This window comes from Haemaphysalis longicornis, unplaced genomic scaffold (genome assembly GCF_048455015.1).
Source record: "Haemaphysalis longicornis isolate Haplotype H1 unplaced genomic scaffold, Haemaphysalis longicornis Haplotype H1 scaffold_5, whole genome shotgun sequence".
NCBI classification, from domain to species: Eukaryota; Metazoa; Arthropoda; class Arachnida; order Ixodida; family Ixodidae; genus Haemaphysalis; species Haemaphysalis longicornis.
Window position 1 is genome coordinate 26208796 of NW_027526385.1, and position 25303 is coordinate 26234098.

At 49.7% G+C, this 25303-nt stretch overlaps 1 long non-coding RNA gene across 1 annotated transcript; it reads right to left on the reverse strand.

The window, feature by feature from the left end:
- Window positions 1-234: 234 nt before the first annotated feature.
- LOC144137966 (uncharacterized) lies at window positions 235-22861 on the reverse strand. Its single transcript, XR_013315779.1, has 2 exons — window positions 22465-22861; window positions 235-1636 (listed from the first exon to the last, which is right to left on the reverse strand). It is a non-coding gene; the product is annotated as an uncharacterized LOC144137966 (long non-coding RNA).
- Window positions 22862-25303: the final 2442 nt, after the last annotated feature.

The following is a 25303-nucleotide window of genomic DNA, read 5'->3' on the forward strand; positions in this document are numbered from 1 at the left end:
CATCGCTTACCTAAAACCAATGAAGCACTATCGTCTTTCACGCCTGGCCAGAGCCATTAGTTCGTTTTAATATCGGCAATTGTCCCTGCTTTCAAGGCCAATACGAGGCCATGAAATTTCACTAATTGCGCCGATGGTCTTTGCAAGAAAACGCTTAATTTGCGTGTTTATTCCTTGATCAATATTCAAAGCTTTTCCCCTTGCTTGTGAAAGAAGACATCACACCGCAACGGATGAAGCATTAGTACGAAATTTATTTCTGGCAGGTTTGTCCTAAGCAGGTTTAATCTGAATCACAGGGAGCACATCTTCTAAATGAGCAATATCCACGCAGCTCGATGTGCGTACCTTAGTACCTATTAACACGAACGCTTAACACGATGCCGTCGTACATGTGCGATTAGTTGTAACAATTTTTGTTACGCGCAGACGATCCCGTATCAGCAGCATTTGATTCCAAACTGTAATTGTAATATTACACTTACGAGACCACATCCAACCTTAGAATCAGCTTATTTTCTTTAACGAACCCACCCCTTTCTATTTCTTCAGAGTCAAGCTTAGAGTCTGGAAAACGTACGCTTGGGTTGGGGCCAAATATCGGTTTATGGAAACCGGATTCGGAAGTGCCAGGGAAAGGTGGAATTCCTGCACGATGCAGTACTTGTTGTGTCTCGGGGTGAATGATGCTAAGGATCAATGGTTTCTGAAATGGCCAGTCAAGAGACTGGTCTTCTCTACCATATCCCAGTTGAATGCACAGAGCTATATAGAATCTGCCATCCTCTTTTAAGAAGGCGATTCCCCATGACATGTGGTACTGACGCAGATACAGCTTTTCGGTCATCCTCGAAACCACACCGAACTCTTCTGCACTTTGTTTGAGTGATGCATAATCCTCCAGTACCCAGTTATCCGATCCCACGTTACGTAGAAACGACCTCAAGAGTGAGCCCCTGATGGTAATTACGGATTCGTCTTTTTCGGGGTCAAAGTTGTTTATCGCAGCCTTGACAGCCATGGCCCCATCTCGTGCAGCGCCAGACGTTTTTGTTAGGGATTTCATCAGATTGTTAATGTCTAGGAAAACATCAACCAGTTTGTCGCTCTGAGAAGCGTATTGCAAGAACAGTTGAGCTACGCGCTCTTCCAGTATTTCTTCGCGGGCAGCCAGGGCTCGTATCACTTCTTCATTTCGAACTAAACGATCAATAGTCGCAACTGACGCACGTTCAAACTTTTCTGCTAGTGCTTGAAACATCTGGCCCTGTGCTTCCTTCAAATAATTAATGTTGTTGAAAGCTGTAGCAAGTTTGACGTTGTTGGAGCCACTCCCCAAGGACAATTGTTCAAAACTAGCCTCTAGATCGCGCATTCGCTGGTCTACCTGTCTCTCCAGCTCTACAAAAAGGAAATTCCCTTCGATTTTAGTCTCTCGTGGCGCTTCCGGAGCAGTGTGCAATACAAGTGTTGTACATCGAGATTTCAGGTGTGCACACACGTCACGGCTCAGCACATCCGCCGAGCAAGTTGGGCAGCGGGACACGTGGTGCTGGCAGTCGCGGCGAGCGTGCTCGGCGATCTGCGAAGCTGGAAGCACGACACGGCAGCCGGTGGCTTCGTTCCAGCAGTGAACCTACACGATAGACAGAACAACGAAGCAGTGAGAAAACAAGAAAACGACATATGTTGTATTTTTTTCCACGTGTCACCTTTTTCGCATTCCGTTCGTGTAGCCAGGTAGGTTAATGGCTGAACATAAAACCAAATCAAATCAATTTAGACCACTTTATTCCCACACAAAGTACCGAATACAACGAGCAAAAAGCTTCAGAAGGGCTTAAGAGGCTCCATGGCACGTGCACATAGCATATTCAACCGGAACAGAGGTCCAATATATCAAAGTTACAAACATGTAGCGCATTGGTTGATTAGAAGCCATGGTACATCATGAAATTCGCACATTCACATATAATAAAATTCCCACACATAAAACGAATTATACATTACAGTCCTCTATACATGGTACATTGTTCATAGGAAAGGACAACAGATATCCAAGGATTGGTTCACCATAATTCTTTCCGTTCATCGATATTTTCCAGCGGTAGAATCCGCGAATGTTCCGCGGCTACATTTTAGGCTGAAGTTTGGAAACACTGCACACTACATTGTTATTTCTTGCTCCATTAGTTCGGTAACGTCTAAGAAGCAAGGTTTCATAGAAATGGATCACTGGTAATAGCTTCATATGCTCAAAAAGGAGTCTGTATGAGTATCGTACGCTGCATTCATGATGAGGCGAACTGCCTTTTTTTGTACTTTTGTAAGTTGGGTAATATTTGCCTGAGTTGTGGTGCCCCATACTAATGAAAATATTGCCAATGCGATAAGAACAAGGCCACATATAGTATAAGCTTCACACTTTTCGCCAGAAAGAAAAAAAACAAGGTTTAGAAAAAACACCAGTAATGCAACAAAGTTTTGATAACTCTAGGTCAAGGTGAGCATTCCACAACATGTGTTACTGAAACACTACTCCAAGACATTTCACCGTAGGTACAATTTCCATATTAGAATTACCTTGTTTAAGTGTGTGCTGGCAGGGAACTGGGCATTTTGGTGTAAACGGGACTGCTTTAGTTTTATTTGCATTATTTTAAGTGAATTTACTCGACTTCAGCGTGACAGTTCATCAAGCAGTACTTTGGACATGCAAAACACATCAGATTTCTTTTTCGCGCTAAGAAGCAAGGTCGTGTCATTTGCATAGATTATGATTTTATCAACGCTAACAATATTGGCAAATTGATTTATATATATGCAAAATATCAGGGGTCCTAAGACGTTTCCTTATGGTGCTCCTGCAGAAACAGGCCTAAAGAAGGAACTATGAATATGAATTAACACTTTCTGCTGGCGATTGCTAAGTTAGTAGGTAAGTAACTGCAAGACGGTACCACGAAAGTTGTAGTGGCTGAGCTCTTTTCAGCAAAGTGACATAATGCTCTCAAATGCCTTTGAGTGAGTAATCGGTAAAAACTCCTAACGTGTACAAATATTGCTCAAAGGTGTTAAGGATCGCCTATTTTTTCGCAAGAAAGACGGTTTAAGTTGGAAAGCCTTTAACGAAACCAAATTGGGCAGTGGTTGCTATTTTTTTCTATGAAGGAATGAAATCATGCATGTGTGGATAAGCTTATCTATGCCTTTTGAAAATATATGAAGTACGCAGTCGGCCTATAATTTGTGAATTCGTTTTTATTGCCTACTTTGTGGGAAACTATTGATTTCATTGTGGGGTTTAACGCGCCGACGCAACGCAGGCGACGAGGCGCGCCGTAGTAGAGGGTTCCGGATTTATTTTGAACACCTGGTGATCTTTAACGTGCGCCGAGTTCTCTTACACAGGGGCGTTTTTTGTGCAAAACTATTACTTCAGCCATGAGAAGGTATTAGGAAAAGTAGTACCGCCCTTAAAAAAAGGTTAAATACATACTTCAACACCAGTGTAATAAGGTCTAGAACACACTTAATCGGCTTGATTGCGAAGCCATCAGCGTCAGGGCAACGACTATTTTTTATGCGAAAAAAGGCCTCAAAATTCGTTTCAAAGTGACGGTTGTTAAGAAGACTGAATCACGAGTGCTTGAATTCCTGATGTTTGTGAACGCTTTTGCATACTGATATAAAGTTATCGTTAACGGCATCAGATAATTAGATCAGGCCATTACCCATCGGCCATCAGAACACTAGCATTAGGCCATTAGCGAACCTGCCAGAGTCACACAATTTTTCCTGTAGAAATTTTGGTGCCGACGTGGCGTTTTTGTTGCTGCAGCGCCTTTGATTTACAAGTGCGGTGCGTAACTGCATATGTAACACAAAAGCTGTAAAGCCCTTTCTATTCATCCCGGTCGGGTCAGGACTTGTGCCACTTGTGTCTACCTTTCCGTGCCTTTGTCATTAGGGAACTCCTCTACGGCCCCAGAAGCGTTTCCCCCAAAAGGCTTAAGAGCGTATCCACTGAATTAATGCTTGATTCTGTCATTACTTTCTGTCCCTTATGCATTCTGCGTGGCTCAGCAGACAACACCCGAGTACTTTTGTATAAAGCGCCGAGCCTCCGATTTTGTTGTTGGTGCCTGACGTAACAGAGTTGCGCCATCCACGTTTGGAACGGCAAACGTAGCTCAAAAGAAACAAGTACACTTTGGACAAGTGGTAAAACTGTCCAATGTGCATGGTTATTTCGTTAGAATGCAGGTTGCAGAACGCAGCGCTTTGGGTGCCTCTACGAGAGGAAGAGAGAGTAAGCTTCGTTTCAAAGAGCGAGTGACGAGTCCCAGGCGGCCTCTCTCACCAGGTAATGGCGGTCCTCCTCTCGTCCCCTCTTCCTCTTCTTTCGACAGCCCCTCCTGTCCTTTTTCTTCCCTTCACCACCTTCCTCCTCCCTATCGTGACTTCTTTCCATGTTTTTTCTGCTAGCCCTTACCCTCTAGCACGGAGTCGAAAGCAGTCTTCTCTGAGGATTTCGTGAGTGTTGACGACGATGTTGCCGTTACTGTGAGCCCCTCGAGCCCACACACCGTTGCCCATATCATTTGTAGTTGATGCTGCAGGAAGCACTGAAGAGACTGAGGACGACACAAGGTAAAGAAGTCCGACGCTTTATGGAGCGCTTTCGTCAGCCGATGTTCCCCGCCAATATTGCTTCGATATTGAAAGAGACGGACTTGAACTGGTGCAAACAATGTCTCATGTAGAAGATGTGGTGCTAGTTGGTGCCTCCAAAACGGAAGTCAAAACAAAAATCAGCCCTTTCTTTCGAAGTAGGCAGTTAAGACGGAAATTAGCTGTATTGCATGCAATAAACGGATGGATTTGTGTACGGTAATGACATACTTCAGGTGTTCGTTTCGTTATGCGGGAAAGGCGGGGGGGGGGGTGGGGGGGGGGTTACGCGTATTGCGAACTCGTAATAAAAATCATTGTTACATACGGGTTCGACTATACCGAATTATTCGATTTTTCCAACTAATCGCGGCGCATATTACAGTTCGCTATAACTGTGTTCGACTGTATAACGTACGAAAGGAAACGACGACATTGTCGCCGACAAACATCTATAGGACCAGCCGTGCACTCTCCTTAGACGACTCGTGCAGGGATAGTCGTCTGTTTCCCCATTTGATGTCCTCTTTCTTTCTGCTCCCGTTCTCAGTACCAGATAACAATAGAAATAAAGAGAGTTGATAGTGTATCTATGAAGCGAATGCTTCATGGCTTCTGAAATGCTCATCTAGGGAACTTTACAGCATGCAGTTGTTTCCACAGAGGCTGTGTTTAGGGGCAAATAGGTGCAGGCGTCCTTTTCGAATATATGGGGCGGTCATTTTCTTTCACATTTTAAACCACTCTTGCCATACAGTATTTGGAAACAGCTTTTTTATTGCCAGTTCGAATATTGTTTAATTGCAGGCACTTCTAATTCTCCCCCAACCTTTATTCACGAGGCACTGCCTGTGGTCTTTCAAACATCATTTGTTTAAGGTTTGTTCCTAGACACACGAAAATTTACCTGAATGAAGTGACTATTTGTCTTGCATGTGTTGCCTTGAAACAGCCCTATCGTTGCTGGCTACCATTCTGCAAGCCCGCGTGACGTCTGCACGATTTAGTCGGCGCAGCGAACTGCAAGGCTTTCCGAATGACTCTGGCTGCCCTAAGCTGCCAACGCCTCTGCTAACCAGGGGCCCTATTCTCTAAAACGAGAGGGCGTCGCTTTAAAAAGAGGGGGTAGCGCCATGCTAATGCGCCTGTTTTGGAGTTGGGGCGCCACTTTGAGCTGCTTCGGGACTCGAGTATCCCTGCAGAAAAGCACTGTAGCAAGGGCGCAAAGCGACACCCCCTGCCTCCATCGTTTCGCTCGTCGCTTCGCGCCCTTGCAATTCATGCCACATTGCCTTTCTGCAGGGACACTTACGTCCCATCAAAAAGGGAATAGCGTAATCTCAGCTGGGATAGCAGTTGGTGGTGGCAAGGAGGAGCCCCTGAACGGCGCCAAGTAAATCTGCTTCAGCGGAATGAAAACTAGGGGTTTAGGCATATACTGCTTCGCAGTAACTAAACAACGTTTATTTTCACTGCGACAGCAGTATATGTCTACTATTCTTTACAACTGCTGCTGCTGCTGCTGCTGAAGAAATACTGCAATTTCCTTCGCCACCACCGATGCCTCTTTTACAAGTTGCGCTATGGGCTGACAACGGGGCAAGAGCTGTTATCATGATTGCAGAGAGCACACAGAAGCGCGGATGGGAGTAAAAATGACCGAATGGCACCGCCGCCTTGACCGACTCAAATTCCACCTCATTGAATAGGTGTGAATTGAGAGCCACGTGGCCTGTTGGAACTGATTGATTGATTGATTGATTGTAGGGTTTAACGCGCCGACGCAACGCAGGCGATGAGGCGCGCCGTAGTGGAGGGCTCCGGATTAATTTTGACCACCTGGGGATCTTTAACGTGCGCCGAAATCTCGAACACACGGGCGTTTTTGCTTTTCGCCTCCATCAGAAAAGCGGCCGCCGCGGCCGGGAATCGAACCCGCGACCTCTGTTGGAACTCCGGCGTGAGCCCATAATTCTTCTTTAACTTGGAAGGCTGTCGGAGCGACATTTTCTCCAGTGTATTTCAAGGCTAAGTGTCCGCCCACACCGATTGCTGGTTTATGCGTGCACGGGTTGCGAGGGGGGAAGAGAAGTGGGGCGTGCACGCACAGCTGGACCTCATGCCCCTACCAATAATGCCTGTTGTGCTCGTTCGAGATTTAAACGTGGAAGTCTTATGGCTCAATGTGTCCCGTCAGCTGGCCTCGTAATCTAGCGGTTTCGATCTGAGTTGGTGTGTTACAAAGACCGTAGGTTCCTTGCGACTGGGGAGGGAAACGGACAGTCACATGTTTGTCCTCTAGAATAAAGCTCTAGACCTTCCAGCTTCACCTCGACTTGGGACGGACGCATGTCGTTCGCTTGGAGGTAAAGCGGGACCTGAAGTAGCGTCGGCACGAACACAAGCGCGAAGAGACGCGAAAACAACAGAAAGTCGCCGCCACCGCCGTTGCATCATCTAGTTCCAGCTCGTAGAGTAGCTCAGAATCCCTCCCAGAAGAACGACAACTTATCCGCTTAGAACGCCGACGTGGGCAGTATTACATGTTCAGCTTAAAGCGCTTTTAGAGCGACATTACCAACGGTTTCTTTCACATTTAGGTCCACGCACATAACTGGTTGCCGGGGAGCACGGGTTTGGAGGGGGGAGGGGTGTGCATGCGAAGTTATAGGTTTTATGCCCTTAGTGATGGCATATCCACTGTGCTGGCGGGAGGTTTAAACGTGGACGTCAAACGGCCCAATTCGATTTATCCGGTGTCCTCTCATTGGTCGACTGGATTGTGTTGTTGTGTTACGCCAACGGTAAAATGCCTACGAAGCGGGAGTAAAACAGACAGCTCCTAGTTTCCTTGCGAAACTGAACCTCGGGTCCTCCAGCTAATTGGCTAGAAAGTATGTTCAATCAAAAATTACGAACAAACGCGTTTTCTTTCGTGTACTCCGTATACTGCGTCCGCCTTCCCAGGTCATCCTTCTTCGTAGAGTGGAAGGGAAATAATTTTTGTTAGGTATAATTACAGGGGACGCATGGGATACGCCCTTCCATTTATCGCAACGAAAGTCAACGACTTAAAAAGTATGAGTTATCAACACTTGATTTCAGATCATTTGCGATTGCTAGGTAAGTGCAACCGACGGAAATCGCGCCGGCCCAACTGTCTCACCCATTGTTGGACACCTGAGCTGCCCCCCTTCGCCTTGCGCCCCCCTCCAAACGCAGACTTAATCCGTACACTTATCTCTTTCGCACGAACCTTCATTTCATGATTCACACTTACTTTAATCTCGTTTTAATTCTTCGTTTCAGCTTTCTCAATATTCAATATCCGCCTCCCCCCCCCCCCATTTGTTCAAGTCATTTTGAGATTGGTTTCCTCCTGATAATCTGACAAGCGGACTGCAGTACACGGTCTCCGACGCGTCGCCGCAAAGACGCCAGAAAAAAGCTGAACATTCACTACGAGCGCGTACACAACATCTCCTATGCGAAACAAAAATACCACGTGGAAAACCGCCGAGGACACATGACCAGAGTTTCATTGACCATGCTGCCTATATCCTCCCCGTACTGTTCTCGTCCACCGCTCTAAACGTGGTGCTGGATGCGATGAAGGGGCTTTGTTAGCCCCTTTGTTGTCCCATTGAAAGACAGTCTCGCTCGCTACACCCCTCCGCGCGTCGCAGTCATAACGACAACGCCCCCTTTCAAGGGGCGTCTTTGCCTTCGTCGCCTCCTCTCATCCCGCCGCCTCAAGCCCTGCCTATCCTGGAATCCTGCGACGTTCTCGGATGCCAGAAATTCTACTCGCTTTCTTCCGTTACACTAGGAAGCAAATTTAAATGGGCTGGGGGAGACGTAAACTGAACATGACAAAGCTGCTGTGTTGGTATACAGACGCCTTGCAGTTTTGGACGTCCGCATTACACATTGGAGGAGAACAAGTGGCACCCCATCCCTTACTGAAGGGCTGGTACCCGGGGCCCAGAGCCCGCCGGACCCCTTTTAGCGACGCCACTGGCAAGCACGTCAGCTTGTCCAGAGCATATGTGTTGCGAAATCATCTAGAGTAGCCGCGTATGCGGGAAAATCTAACAAACCTCTCTGCTATAGAGACCACCGGTGCGAGCGAAGATTGTTACCAGCGAGAAAAAACTAAACCAAAACTCTAGACCACGAATTAATCCTTCACCAAACCCAAGCCCATCCTTAATCAAACCCGACCCAACCCAAATAAAAGCCCACCGACTGCACTGCTTTATCGTTACCCGTTTGGATGGCAACCATACAACACAAGTCCACGCATACGCGCACGCACGCACCCGCACAAACTCACACAGGCACACACACGCACGCAGACACACACACACACACACACACACACGCACACACACACACACACACACACACACACACACACACACACACACACACTCACACACACACACCCGCCGCGGTTGCTCAGTGGCTAAGGCGTTGCGCTGCTGAGCACGAGGTCGCGGGTTCGATTCCCGGCCGCGGCGGCCGCTTTTCTGATGGAGGCGAAAAGCAACAACGCCCGAGTGTGCGAGATTTCGGCGCACGTTAAAGATCCCCAGGTGGTCAAAATTAATCCGGAGCCCTCCACTACGGCGCGCCTCATCGCCTGCGTTGCGTCGGCGCGTTAAAACCACAATCAATCACACAGACACACACTCACACACACCCGCCGCGGTGGCTCAGTGGCTAAGGCGTTGCGCTGCTGAGCACGAGGTCGCGGGTTTGATTCCCGGCCGCGGCGGCCGCTTTTCTGATGGAGGCGAAAAGCAAAAACACCCGTGTGTGCGAGATTTCGGCGCACGTTAAAGATCCCCAGGTGGTCAAAATTAATCCGGAGCCCTCCACTACTTCGCGCCTTATCGTCTGCGTTGCGTCGGCGCGTTAACCCCCTACAATCAATCACACAGACACACCACACACACACACACACACACACACCCGCTGCAGTGGCTGAGTAGCTAAGGCGTTGCGCTGCTGAGCACGAGGTCGCGGGTTTGATTCCCGGCCGCGGCGGACGCTTTTTTGATGGAGGCGAAAAGCAAAAATGCCTTTGTGTGCGAGATTTCAGCGCACGTTAAAGATCCCCAGATGGTCAAAATTAATCCGGAGCCCTCCACAACTTCGCGCCTCATCGCCTGCGTTGCGTCGGCGCGTTAAAACCCACAATCAATCACACAGACACACACACACACACACACATCCGCCGCGGTGGCTCAGTGGCTAAGGCGTTGCGCTGCTGAGCACGAGGTCGCTGGTTCGATTCACAGCCGCGGCGGCCGCATGTCTCATGGAGGCGAAAAGCAAAAACGCCCGTGTGTGCGAGATTTCGGCGCCCGTTAAAGATCCCCAGGTGGTCAAAATAATCCGGAGCCCTCCACTACAGCGCGCCTCATCGCCTGCGTTGCGTCAGCGCGTTAACCCCCTACAATCAATCACACAGACACACACACACCCGCCGCGGTGGCTTAGTGGCTAATGCGTTGTGCTGCTGAGCATGAGGTTGCAGGCTCTATTCCCGGCCGCGGCGGGCGCTTTTCTGATGGAGGCGAAAAGCAAAAACGCCCGTGTGTGCGAGATTTCGGCGCACGTTAAAGTCCCCAGGTGGTCAAAATTATACCGGAGCCCTCCACTACGGCGCGCCTCATCGCCTGCGTTGCGTCGGCGCGTTAAAACCCACAATCAATCACACAGACACACACACACACACACACACACACACCCGCCGCGGTGGTTCAGTGGCTAAGGCGTTGCGCTGCTGAGCACGAGGTCGCTGGTTCGATTCCCGGCCGCGGTGGCCGCATGTCTCATGGAGGCGAAAAGCAAAAACGCCCGTGTGTGCGAGATTTCGGCGCCCGTTAAAGATTCCCAGGTGGTCAAAATTAATCCGGAGCCCTCCGCTACAGCGCGCCTCATCGCCTGCGTTGCGTCGGCACGTTAACCCCCTACAATCAATCACACAGACACACACACACACACCCGCTGCGGTGGCTTAGTGGCTAATGCGTTGTGCTGCTGAGCATGAGGTTGCAGGCTCTATTCCCGGCCGCTGCGGCCGCTTTTCTGATGGAGGCGAAAAGCAAAAACGCCCGTGTGTGCGAGATTTCGGCGCACGTTAAAGATCCCCAGCTGGTCAAAATTAATCCGGAGCCCTCCACTACGGCGCGCCTCATCGCCTGCGTTGCGTCGGCGCGTAACCCCCTACAATCAGACACACACACACACGCACACACCCGCCGCGGTGGCTCAGTGGCTAAGGCGTTGCGCTGCTGAGCACGAGGTCGCGGGCTCGATTCCCGGCCGCCGCGGCCGCTTTTCTGATGGTGGCGAAAAGCATAAACGCCCGTGTGTACGAGATTTCGGCGCACGGTAAAGATCCCCAGGTGGTCAAAATTAATCCGGAGCCCTCCACTACGGCGCGTCTCATCGCCTGCGTTGCGTCGGCGCGTTAACCCCCTACAATCAATCACACAAACACACACACACACACCCGCCGCGGTGGCTCAGGGGCTAAGGCGTTGCGCTGCTGAGCACGAGGTCGCGGGTTTGATTCCCGGCCGCGGCGGACGCATTTTTGATGGAGGCGAAAAGCAAAAATGCCTTTGTGTGCGAGATTTCAGCGCACGTTAAAGATCCCCAGATGGTCAAAATGAATCCGGAGCCCTCCACTACTTCGCGCCTCATCGCCAGCGTTGCGTCGGCGCGTTAGCCCCCTACAATCAATCACACGGACACACACACACACACACACCCGCCGCGGTGGCTCAGTGGCTAAGGCGTTCCGCTGCTGAGCACGAGGTCGCGGGTTCGATTCCCGGCCGCGGCGGCCGCTTTTCTGATGGAGGCGAAAAGCAAAAACGCCCGTGTGTGCGAGATTTCGGCGCACCCTAAAGATCCCCAAGTGGTCAAAATTATACCGGAGCCCTCCACTATGGCGCGCCTCATCGCCTGCGTTGCGTCGGCGCGTTAAAACCCACAATCAATCACACAGACACACACACACACACCCGCCGCGGTGGCTCAGTGGCTAAGGCGTTGCGCTGCTGAGCACGAGGTCGCTGGTTCGATTCCCGGCCGCGGCGGCCGCATGTGTCATGGAGGCGAAAAGCAAAAACGCCCGTGTGTGCGAGATTTCGGCGATCGTTAAAGATCCCCAGGTGGTCAAAATTAATCCGGAGCCCTCCACTACAGCGCGCCTCATCGCCTGCGTTGCGTCGGTGCGTTAACCCCCTACAATCAATCACACAGACACACACACACACACCCGCCGCGGTGGCTTAGTGGCAGCTAAGGCGTTGCGCTGCTGAGCACGAGGTCACGGGTTCGATTTCCGGCCGCGGCGGACGCTTTTCTGATGGAGGCGAAAAGCCAAAACGCCCGTGTGTGCGAGATTTCGGCGCACGTTAAAGATCCCCAGGTGGTCAAAATTAATCCGGAGCCCTCCACTACGGCGTGCCTCATCGCCTGCGTTGCGTCGGCGCGTTAACCCCCAACAATCAATCACACCGACACACACACACACACACACACACACACACCCGCCGCGGTGGCTCAGTGGCTAAGGCGTTGCGCTGCTGAGCACGAGGTCGCGGGTTCGATTCCCAGCCGCGGCGGCCGCTTTTCTGATGGAGGCGAAAAGCAAAAACGCCCGTGTGTGCGATATTTCGGCGCACGTTAAAGATCCCCAGGTGGTCAAAATTAATCCGGAGCCCTCCACTACGGCGCGCCTCATCGCCTGCGTTGCGTCGGCGCGTTAACCCCCAAAAATCAATCACACCGACACACACACACACACACACACACCCGCCGCGGTGGCTCAGTGGCTAAGGCGTTGCGCTGCTGAGCACGAGGTCGCGGGTTCGATTCCCAGCCGCGGCGGCCGCTTTTCTGATGGAGGCGAAAAGCAAAAACGCCCGTGTGTGCGATATTTCGGTGCACGTTAAAGATCCCCAGGTGGTCAAAATTAATCCGGGGCCCTCCACTACGGCGCGCCTCATCGCCTGCGTTCATCGCCGCGTTAAAACCCACAATCAATCACACAGACATACACACACACACCCCCGCCGCGGTGGCTTAGTGGCTAAGGCGTTGTGCTGCTGAGCACGAGGTTGCGGGCTCGATTCCCGGCCGCGGCGGCCGCTTTTCTGATGGAGGCGAAAAGAAGAAACGCCCGTGTGTGCGAGATTTCGGCGCCCGTTAAAGATCCCCAGGTGGTCAAAATTAATCCGGAGCCCTCCACTACGGCGCGCCTCATCGCCTGCGTTGCGTCGGCGCGTTCACCCCCTGCAATCAATCACACAGACACACACACACACACACACACACACCCGCCGCGGTGGCTCCGTGGCTAAGGCATTGCGCTGCTGAGCACGAGGTCGCGGGCTCGATTCCCGGCCGCGGCGGCCGCTTTTCTGATGGAGGCGAAAAGCATAAACGCCCGTGTGTACGAGATTTCAGTGCTCGTTGGAGATCTCCAGGTGGTCAAAATTTATCCGCAGCCCTCCACTACAGCGCGCCTCATCGCCTGGGTTGCGTCGGCGCGTTAAAACCCGCAATCAATCACACAGACACACACACACACACCCGCCGCGGTGGCTTAGTGGCTAATGCGTTGTGCTGCTGAGCATGGGGTTGCAGGCTCTATTCCCGGCCGCGGCGGCCGCTTTTCTGATGGTGGCGTAAAGCATAAACGCCCGTGTGTACGAGATTTCGGTGCACGTAAAGATCCCCAGGTGGTCAAAATTAATCCGGATCCCTCCACTACGGCGCGCCTCATCGCCTGCGTTGCGTCGGCGCGTTAACCCCCTACAATCAATCACACAGACACACACACACACACACCCGCCGCGGTGGCTCAGTGGCTAAGGCGTTGCGCTGCTGAGCACGAGGTCTCGAGCTCGATTCCCGGCCGCGGCGGCCGCTTTTCTGGTGGAGACGAAAAGCATAAACGCCCGTGTGTACGAGATTTCGGCGCACGTTAAAGATCCCCAGGTGGTCAAAATTAATCCGGAGCCCTCCACTACGGCGCGTCTCATCGCCTGCGTTGCGTCGGCGCGTTAACCCCCTACAATCAATCACACACACACACACACACACACACACACACACACACACACCCGCCGCGGTGGCTCAGGGGCTAAGGCGTTGTGCTGCTGAGCACGAGGTAGCGGGCTCGATTCCCGGCCGCGGCGGCCGCTTTTCTGAAGGAGGCGAAAAGCATAAACGCCCGTGTGTACGAGATTTCGGAGCACGGTAAAGATCCCCAGGTGGTCAAAATTAATCCGGAGCCCTCCACTACGGCGCGCCTCATCGCCTGCGTTGCGTCGGCGCATTAACCCCCTACAATCAATCACAGAGACACACACACACACACACACATACACCCGCCGCGGTGGCTCAGTGGCTAATGGCGAATTCCACTGGGCGAACAGGAGCAAGTGGAGCGAGCAGCCAGAACAGCACACGGAAGTAACGCGGACATGTGCTTTCGTTCCGCGAATGAAACATTCGCGCTGCTCCGGGAGCAGTGAAAAGAGGGGGAGGGCGAGATGTCAAGAGTCATGTGAACAAACGTTTCCCGCGCTCGCTTCGCGGAGCATTTCGCGCCCTCGTGATGTCGGCACGCAGTTATTCCTCGCCAGTTTTGCCAGATACGTGCCGGTGGTTTTGTGTCTGCCTACCGCATGGCGACGAATGAAGAAGCCGAGCGGATGTTCATGTTCATGATAAAGCGGCCATCATCGTGTCTCCCAAAAATTAGTTGCGAACGATAACAGTGTCCACCGTCTTTTCCAGATACGACTTTACCTTCGGGCGCTGCAACGCCGGCGTGAACAGGTGCTCGAACATAAACTCATGCAATGTCAAATCGTCGTCGTCGTCGCTGCTGCTGCTGTCCGAATATGAGCTAGCGCTTGAATCTGTGGTGCTTTCATCATCTAAAAGTAGAAGCAATTTCTTGCCCTGACGGCCGCGCTTAGCTGATGCCGTACGCACTGAGCGACTACCGCGGCTTCTGGATTCCGCCATTTTTCCTCCGCCACCCGGAGATAAAACCAGAAGTGCCGCAAAAGAGGTCATGTGACTTCCTCGGCGTTCTCTGTTACTCCGCCGCTGGCGACGCAGCACCGGAAACTGCTCTCGGCTGCTCTCGGCGCCAAAAAAGTGCTCCTCATCGACCAATGAAACACAACACCCCTGCTCCTGCCGGACCACTGGAAGACGCCAGAGCTCGCGAGAGCACTTTGAGTGCAGTTAGAAGTGCTCCTCTTCGCCCAATGGAAAGCGCTATAAGGCGTTGCGCTGCTGAGCACAAGGTTGCGATTTCGATTCCCGGCCGCGGCGGCCGCTTTTCTGATGGAGGCGAAAAGCATAATCGCCCGTGTGTACGAGATTTCGGTGCACGTTAAAGATCCCCAGGTGGTCAAAATTAATCCGGAGCCCTCCACTACGGCGCACCTCACCGCCTGCGTTGCGTCGGCGCGTTAACCCCCTACAATCAATCACACCGACACACACGTGCGCATGCACAGAAACTCCCCCCCTCCTCACCCCCACAGGCGCACATACACACGCGAAGCAGATAACTAATCACTCTATGTTACATAAAGAATCATCTCAGAACATGAATTTCCTTTCGCTGGCGTGACACCTCTCACGCTATAGTTCTCGGCCACTATCAAACACACCCCTCATCTACCGGCATGCATTGCAGCTTATCGACGGTAGCGGTTGTGCCAACGACGCTGCGGTGAACAGGGACATTAGAGTTCGGCGTGCCACTTCAAATTAGTCGCTCATATCCCGGCATGCAGTGCTGCCTAACAATGGCAGCGTCCGTGGCGACGACGCCACGCAAGGACCAATTTCAACGCTTTCTCAAGATTTGTTTTTAGTTTTCACGCTGGAGTGTTGACTGTTGCTGCGGTAATGATTCTCGGATCTCCTTTCTGGCGAACGTCACGGGGTGCAAGCTTTGTTGCAAAACGGAGACTCCTGACCACGTTTTTCTGGCATGCAGTACTACACACTACATTCGGTTGTTTCTTTCGAACAGGGTGCAAATAATAATAATAATAACAATAATAATAATATTATTAGTAATAATAATAATACCAATAATAATAATAGTAATAATAATAATAATAATAATAAGTCGAACAGAAATCATGTACATAATCAGGCCTACCTAAGCCGCAACGGGCTTGTCTGGCAGAGCTTGGCGGGCGACAAGCGTTATTATATAAAAAAAAATATTACAGCACTGAGTACCAACCAAGCACAGATAACCATGTGGTATTCACGAAATCTGTAGAAAGCTCAAACACATGCACCTTAAAGCCTCTCTCAGTTTATACGCTGAGGCATGCGCAAAAAAGTCAGATGGCAAAGTGTTAAATATAGCTGGCACATAATAATGGCGTGTTCTTTTCCCGTACCTTGTGGAATAACGAGGGACCGGCCGCGATGGCTGAGTGGCTAAGGCGTTTGCTGCTGAGCACGAGCACGCAGGTTCGATTCCCGGCCGCGGTGGCCGCTTTTCTTATGGAGGCGAAAAGCAAAAACGCCCTTGTGTGCGAGATTTCGGCGCGCGTAAAGATCCACAGTTGGTGAAAATTAATCAGGAGCCCACTACGGCACGCCTCATCGCCAACGTTGCGTCGGCGCGTTAATTCCCAGAATCAATCAACAACGAGGAATTCCGTAACGTTGCTTCGGTCTCAGGGACCGAGCAGGAGTGTACAAAGTTTTGAATGTATTAATCCGAAAGTGATTTAAGATAAAAATTTCGTTTTGGAGCGAGGTAAAATCGGGCAACGTCAAGGTTTTCAATACATTTCCATCTTTCTCAATACACAAGTCATATGCAATGGTATGCAGCAAAAAACGCAAAATGGAATTGACTCACTCTACCCAACGTAAAGCACAGTCACCATATACTGTATTACCGTACCTAAGCACACTATAACAAAGGGAATGTACAATGACTTTTCGCAGTTAAAACTGAATCATCATCATCATCATCATCATCACCAGCCTATCTACGCCCACTGCAGGGCAAAGGCCTCTCCCATTATTCTCCAATTACCTCGGTCCTGTGCCAACTGTGACCAATTTATCCCCGGAAGCTTCTTGATCTCATCTGCCCATCTAACTTTCTGCCGCCCCCTGCAACGCTTGCCCTCTCTGGGGATCCACTCTGTTACCCTTAATGACCAGCGGTTATCTTGCCTTCGCATTACATGCCCTGCCCACGTCCATTTCTTCTTCTTAATTTCTACTAATATGTCTTTAACACCAGTTTGCTCCCTGACCCACTCCGCTCTCTTCTTGTCCCTTAATGTTACACGTATCATTTTCCGCTCCTTGCCCGCTGAGTCGTTCTCAATTTAAGTTGAACCCTCTTAGTGAGCCTCCAAGTTTCTGCCCCATAGGTGAGTACCGGTAAGATGCAGCTGTCATACACGTTCTTCTTCAGGGACAATGGTAGGCTGCTATTCATTATCCGAGAATGTCTGCCATATGCACCCCACCCCATTCTTATCCTTCTAATTATCTCTGCCTCATGGTTGGGATCTGGGGTCACAACTTGGCCTAAGTAGATATATTCGCTTACCACTTCCACTGCCTCGCCACCTATCTGAAACTGCTGTGCTGTCCCGAGGTTATTGATCATTACTTTAGTTTTCTGCATATTAATTTTCAGGCCCACGGTTCTACTCTGTTGGCCCAGTGCGGAAAGCATGCTTTTCAATTCGTCCCCCGAGTTACTTAGCAAGGCAACGTCATCAGCAAATCTGAGGTTACTGAGGTATTCTCCATTAACCCTTACTCCCACCTGTTCCCAATCCAACGTTCTGAATACTTCTTGTAAGCATGCTGTGAATAACATTGGAGAGATTTTGTCTCCTTGTCTGACACCTTTCCTTATAAGTATTTTACTGCTCTCCCTGTGGAGGATGATGGTAGCTGTGGACCCATTGTAGATATCCTCTAGTATTCTTACTTAATGCTCATATACACCCTGGTTCCGTAATGCCTGAATGACTGCTAGGGTTTCGACTGAGTAAAATGCTTTCTCATAATCTATGAAGGCTATATATAGGGGTTCAGTATACTCAGCGCACTTCTCTATCCCCTGATTGATCGTGTGAATATGGTCCATTGTTGAATAACCTTTACGGAACCCTGCTTGTTCTTTAGGTTGACTGAAATCTAAGGTTGCAGAGATTCGGTTAGCGATTACCTTGGTAAATACCTTGTAGACGACTAACAGTAAGCTGATCGGCCTGTAATTTTTCAAGTCCTTCATGTCGCCTTTCTTATGGATTAGGATGATGTTCGCGTTCTTCCAAGATTCCGGTACCATTGCGGTCATTAGGCATTGCGTATACAGGTTTGCCAGTTTTTCAAGTAGAATTTCGCCGCCATCCTTCAAGAGGTCTGCTGTTATCTGATCCTCACCAGATGCTTTGCCCCCTTTCATTTCTTTCAAAGCCTTCCTTACTTCTTCGGTCGTTGCTGGTGGGATGTCTATCTCCTCTGAACTACTGTCTCGTTCGGCATTATCCTGTATGTCCCGGCTACTGTACAGATCCCTATGGAACTCCTCGGCCACTTTGACTCTTTTATCCATATTTGTGATGACATTGCCTTGCTTATCCTTAAGTGCATACATCTGATTTTTCCCCACGCCAAGACTTCTCTTCACTGCTTTCAGGCTACCTCCATTCTTAACAGCGTATTCGATCCTCTCGATATTATACTTCCGTATGTCAGCTGTCTTACGCTTATTGATTAACTTCGAACGCTCCGCTAGTTCTATTCTGTCAGCTGCGGTAGAGATTCTCATGGTTTGCCGTTTCCTGATTAGATCTTTCGTCTCCTGTGAGAGTTTACCTGTATCCTGTCTAGTCATAGTGCCCCCGACTTCTACTGCACACTCCGTGATAATGCGTGTAAGGTTGTCGCTGGCTTCCTCTGTCGTAAGCTCGGTTTCCTCGTTGAGGGCGGAATATCGGTCCTGCAGCGCGATCCTGAACTCTTCTACTTTACGTCTTACTGTTAGCTCATTTATCGGCTTCTTTCGTACTAGCTTGTTGCGGTCCCTCCTCAGATCTAGCCTAATTCGAGATCTTACCATGCGGTGGTCACTACACCTTACCCTTCCGAGCACTTCCACATCCTGCACGACGCCAGGGTTGTCACACAATATGAAGTCTATTTCATTTTTGTGCTCCCCATTCGGGCTCCTCCAGATCCATTTCCTACTCTCCCGTTTACAGAGGAAGGTATTCATTATGCGTAGGTTATTCCGTTCCGCAGACTCAAGTGGTAGGTCCCCCCTGCTATTTCTACAGCCCAGACCATAGTTCCCAACTGCCTTGTCTCCAGCCTGATTCTTGCCTACTTTAGAATTGAAGTCCCCCATAACTACGGTATACTGTGTTTTTGCTTTACCATTGCCGATTCCACGTCTTCATAGAGGCGTTCCGCTACTTGGTCGTCGTGGCTGGATGTGGGCGCGTAGCCCTGCACCACCTTGAGCTTGTACCTCTTATTGAGCCTAATTACAAGACCTGCTGCCCTTTCGTTAATGCTATGGTGTTCGTCTATGTTGCCAGCTATGTTTTTATTGACTAGAAATCCCACTCCCAGTTCTCTTCTGTCCTCTAGACCACGGTAACATAGGACGTGTCCATTTTTCAGCACCGTAAAGGCTTCGCCTGCCCTCCTAACCTCGCTAAGCCCTATTGCATCCCATTTAATGCCCTCTAATTCCTCGAGACTTGCTTCGCTAGATAAGGTTCGCGCGTTAAACGTTGCCAGGTTCAGATTCCATTGGCGGCCTGTCCGGATCCAGGGATTCTTAGCACCCTCTGCTGCGTCACAGGTCTGACCACCGCCGTGGTCAGTTGCTTCGCAGCCGCTGGGGACTGAGGGCCGAGGGTTAATTGGTGTATTCATGGCAGGTTGTGGCCGTTACTACACCAGGGTGGCCAATCCTGCTCTGGTGAGGGAGTGCATTACCGGCAATGGTCGCCGGGGTCAGGCCGCACCCCGAGCCCTTTTGTGCAATTCCATCAATACGCGGATTTTTATTTTAATCCGGTGGGAATTGTCCGGCACCGGGATTCGAACCACGGTCCTTCTGCACGCGAGGCGGGTGTTCTACCTCTACGCCATCGCTGCATCTGAATAAATGTTCTTGACTTGAATGAATAAATCTGAAAACTGAATAAATGTTCTTAATTTGTACAGCCTGGCCGAGCCTCAGGTACCTAATTATGAATCCGCAACGTCCCGCCCTTCGCGATTGTATTCTTGTCTTGGGCTTCCGCTCCCTTTCGAGGGAACGGGTGGACGCCGTTGAGTGTGCTCTGAGCCCAGAACGTGCCTTGTGTCACTTCGTTCAAAAAGTCAGATGGACGACGAGTGCTATAGAGGGGCCAGAGTCGAACGGATAACTTGATGATAGGTAAAGAAATTCCCCGGAAGCGCAATTTTATGCTCCTGTTGAGAATCCGACCTACGGCCAAATGTAATGCTTGCATAACGAACGGGGTGACACTGCATATTTATTTAGTTCCGCACTTCGGTGCTGCTGTGGCGCCAAGCGATTTTCGGCCCGCAGCTTCTATTACGCCCAACCCTCCCTTATTTCCTGATCTTGCATTTGTAATTAAGGTAAAAAACAAAAAAAAATACCAATACCAACTTTCGAGAAACACGGGTACATGCGAAGCATGACCCCAGTGAAAGCGAAAACGACCAAAATCAAAGCGCATACACCGCGAAACGAAAACGAAAACAATTGTGCTAAAATAAATCACGATGAACAAAACGAAAACGCGAGGAAACGATCGACCAAAACAAATGCATTCCTTTTTCCTCAGGTTTACCCAAACGCAAATGGGTGGGCGTTATGTTTTGGTATACGTAACTGTAGATCCTACCTCTGCTATCATCGGGAACGTTTACGTTTTTCAATGGCTGCCTGCTCTTCCGCGGAGCGAACCACGTGCGGCCTACCCTTTCCCAGATAGAAAGTGAACTGCCCGACGACTGTAAGCGACCACACCTTCGATGTGGCGTGATGCGAGCTGCCAGAGTGATTGGCTTCAATTGTGGCGGGATATAGCGGGAGACATGTGCGCGCACGCACGCCCGCGTCGACTGCGAACGGATAGATAGAGCTGCACCCGCAGGCCACGTTAATCTAAAGTCTCTAGCCCGGGCACCAACAACGCTTTATGACTGGCCAATTTCACCGAGTGGGTGCGTGCGAAATACTTTATTGGCGTCATTATGATCGTCATTAGAGGGCGTGAATAAATTTGGCTTCGACCGACGTAAAACTATAAACTGCAATGCCGGGCGCGTGTTTCCAAACGCAGCCCGGGCAGAGGCAACACTTCATCCCTAGCCAATTCATCCAAGCGGGTATGTAACCAACTCTAAAATGACACCATCTTCGTCATCGTCGTCACGTCATTAGAGAACCTGGACAAGGATAAATTTGCAGCGAGGCGATTTGGCATACGCTACCACCGATGGCGCAAGAACCAAATTTAGCTTCTCTCAAAAAGCGAGCCGACTCCACACTCCGCTATTTAATAACGAGTATCAACAGAAAATTTGTGCGGGGACCTTGAAGATAACTACGAACCATTCGGTGCAAGGGCCCACAGGCTCCTGGCCGTCATCTAGGGGACTGCAGTGAGCTGGGGCTCCCCTTTTTCAATGCTGCTTTCGGTAAAAAAAAGTTTTTACTACTGCTGCAATCACAACTTTTATTTAGCCCCGCAAGCAGAATAGACTTTTTTTTCTCAATCGAACAACGGGTTCGGCGTAAGCTTGACTTTGCTGTTGCGCAATGCTCGTGCAATTCCCGACTAATAATTTCAAGGTCGTGGGTTTGATTCTGGGCAGTGGTGGCTGCATTTATGACGATGCGAAAGGCGAAAACATCAGTGCGTCTAGATTTAGGCGCTAGTTAAAGATGCATACGTAGTGAAAATTATTCCGGAGCCCTCCATTATACCGCTACCCATGATCTATAGACTGAAAATCATACAGCATCGTTCAACTGAACAGTAATTTGGTCTGATATGATCTCGCGATCTCCAATGCATTAACGGCCAGACCGTGAAGAAGTATTTCGAATGTGCATGCGACAATATGCCTTTGTTCCTGATGCTGGGCGCTGTGTTCGTAATTTTTGCACACCCTCGGCAAGCATAAAAGCCCTTCAGACTCGAATTTATTCGTTTTGCTTCTGTTGTGTAGTCCCAGCAGCTGATGTTCCAGGAAAAAAATAACTGACGAAGGAAAAAAATAAAAGACTCGTAGAGCGAAATTGTAATTTCCGTAAGGCTACGGAAAAATATGACACTCTTTACAGAAAACCAAAATCTCCCCAGATCCTCTCATTGGTGGTGGTTTACAAAACCACAACTTGAATTTTTTCCCTAAGCGAATGCCTTGTGTCAGGAGATTCTCCAATTTGTCCTATATCCGCAAACTGCTTTTCCTTAGAACCTGTAAGTCAAGCATCAGTTCAATAACAAAAGAATGCGAGAATGAGCGTCTGCTTAGACACACAAAATCGTCACTATGTTCCCAATACGGTCGCCACACAGAAAAAAAAAACACTAACAGTTGAAAGTTAAAGACTGCTTCCTGTTATTTCAACGAGGCAAGCCTATATCTAAACAATAAGCCGTGGATCCGCCCCCATCCTTGCGCCCTCACCTCTCTTCTCAGTAGCTGCTCGGCCGGGTACTCCTTTCTGCTGACGTCGTCTCTGCCACAAACGTCCCCGTCCAATGGACACACGCACTCCGAAGTGGTCGCGCAGCTTTGGTAGCATGCTTCGCAGAACGTGTGGCCACACACAGGAGTGTATGTCAGTCTCGGAATGTTGCCACACGCACTGCAGATCCTAGACGCAGGAATGGGATCCACGAACCTCAGGGGCCTGCTTTCAAGGTTCTCCGAATACCCGACCAGGGCGAACTCCTGTCTGCATTGAGCCATGTTGAACGGCGTAAAGAGACGGACGGCTTGTGCGGTCTGCCCACTCGTTGCGAGGATATCTGATAAGGAGGAGGAAAATCAACCGCCCTTCGAGCTCTGCGGCTGACGCGACTTGTTTGCCTTCCGTGATAAGCGCGTCTATATGCTCTCGTAGCTGCACTTTGCGCGTCGAACAACTCGTAGATATGATAAAGGCCTTCCAGAAGATTCTGAACACTCGTGCACAGCCTGCTGCTTTCGCTCAGAGTGAAGGCGGTTAACAAAACAAAGTCATTACGGCAATGTGGAACTCAATCACCATCTGATCTTTTTAGCAAAAAAGAGCAGCGAAGGAAGGATGCGGACGACTTTTGCTTACAACATTTTAGCATACCTTTCAGTAACTCTGGTTCCCGTTATAGCATTTCCTTCCAGCGAAGCATTCAACCTCACCGCCAAGTAATTCCACCTCACCGCACACGTTTGAAAAGAACGGTTGCACATCATACCATTATACCCGGCGTCCCTCTTGGCCACAGAGAATTTCGGCGCAATATTTGGCTTTTTGGCTTTTTGGTAATATTTGGATGCTTTTTGAACTCGTCAATAAATCCTTTCTGATTGGAGCTTTGAACCCAAACTGCACTCCCTTTATTGATATATTCCGAAGCCATCAATAATTTCTGATCTATCATGACCTTTTGTGCACTCCGAAAAATAACAATTGCCTGAACGCCCTTCATGGCACAGTGGTTCGACAAGTTTTACTGACAACTGACTACTCAGTTTTCGTTTTCCGGTCACGGTGGCCGAGTTTCCGATGGAGGCAAAAAGCGAAAACGCTCATTTTTGTACGATTTCGGCGCATGTTCTAGATCCCCAGTGGGTCAAAATCATTCCGTTAAGTATATTAAGCTCTCCACTACGGCGCACTTCCTCGCCTGTGTATTGCCGGCTCATTAAACCCCACAATCAATCGATATTTCAGATTATACCGAGCATTATAACCAGTGTACATTAGCTTATTTTGGCAGCTGTTCTGCAAGTTTATAAAGCCTACCAATGTTATGCCATGGCGCAAAGGTCACCTTTGCTTGTGAAACCAAGTAGGGTACGCTGTTACCTACTCTACTGAATACGTTTCCTTGTTTTTTTGCAAACACAAGGGTGCAGCGTCTACAAACAGGCGGCGGAATACGCAATCGAAGTGTGAAGGCATCCCGTTTGTGATTCTCTCCAACGAAACCTCAGTACGCGCAAAGAATAAAACATCCTAAGCTACTTAATCGACCACAGTAAGGGTCAAAGCAAAACAAGCGAGATGATGCTAGTCTTGCACCAATTTTATGGCACATCAAAGGTATCATGCGGGAGCGGCAGGATAGATATATGGCCGCTACATCGAGGCTGCAGCCGCCAGAGTCCGTTGAAGGTTCACATGCAGATACTGGATTCCCGGTGGTGGTACTACTAGAGTGCAAGAGTGCTGGGTAGCCGACAAACCACCAATGACGCTATCCTCCTCCAGTTTCGGAAGACAACGCGTGCTGGTACTGCGGCGGTCACATGAGCCCTCAAAAATTATCTATGCGAGTGTTCCGCCATTTTGCCATATTTCGCCATTAACAGTCGTGGATGACAAACTGTGCACGCAAATGAGCTACAATGCAACAAGGCACCCTTCCTAATTGGAAACCTGGTGAAGACGAGCCAGTGAAGTTACTTGCTCCTCTCCACCACGTTTTAAAATTTGTGGACATGTGTCCACCTAGAAACGTGTGGAAAAGTCTAGGTGAAGGGGCACGAATGAGTCGTATACTCATAAGATAAAGGTGCATTAGCCCAAGTTTGGGGGTGGCAATTTCTGTCTGAAAAATATTTACACCCTTTCATTACTGTGGAGACAGAAGGTTAGGGATGCTTTATTGATGGACAGCTATAATCAGTCGGGTACGGTGACCTATTAAATAGATTGAATAAGGGCACATCACTCACCTCGCTTGATATAACTCTAATTTAACTAATCTGTAAGCTGTTTCGAGATAGTTTTAATAAAAGAAGAGTTACAGCCATTTTCTGAAACCACATTCGCTAAGTAGCCGGCAATGAACTGAGAGCAAACGGGAGTCATGTAAAGTTTACAACTTCCCTGTGAAATGAGTCTCATAGGTTGACAGGCTCGCTCACGTGTGCACTTACACACCCCTTACTCACCACTGATGTGTGAGTGGTGAGTGAGCCTCCTCATAGTGTTGTACTGGCGAGTATGGCGTGATGGAGTGAGAGTGAGTGCGAGACCCACGTGCAGTGCGCCCCGCTCTCCACTCGCGAGTGAACTCGCGCTACTCGCGCCATTGGTGGGGCCTACCGCGTTGAGCGCTACTATTCCGATTGTACTCGCTGTTGGCTATTCGTCACAGGAAGCGCTCGCTGCGATGGTTGCTAACGGCAAGATTGCTTTTAGCTTCGGAAATATGTCGTCATTGTGCTCCTGCTATGGAGGACCCCAGAAATAATTCTCTGGTGGTGTGTTGATTTAGGCGTATGATTTTGATAGCCTTATGAGGCCGTAATG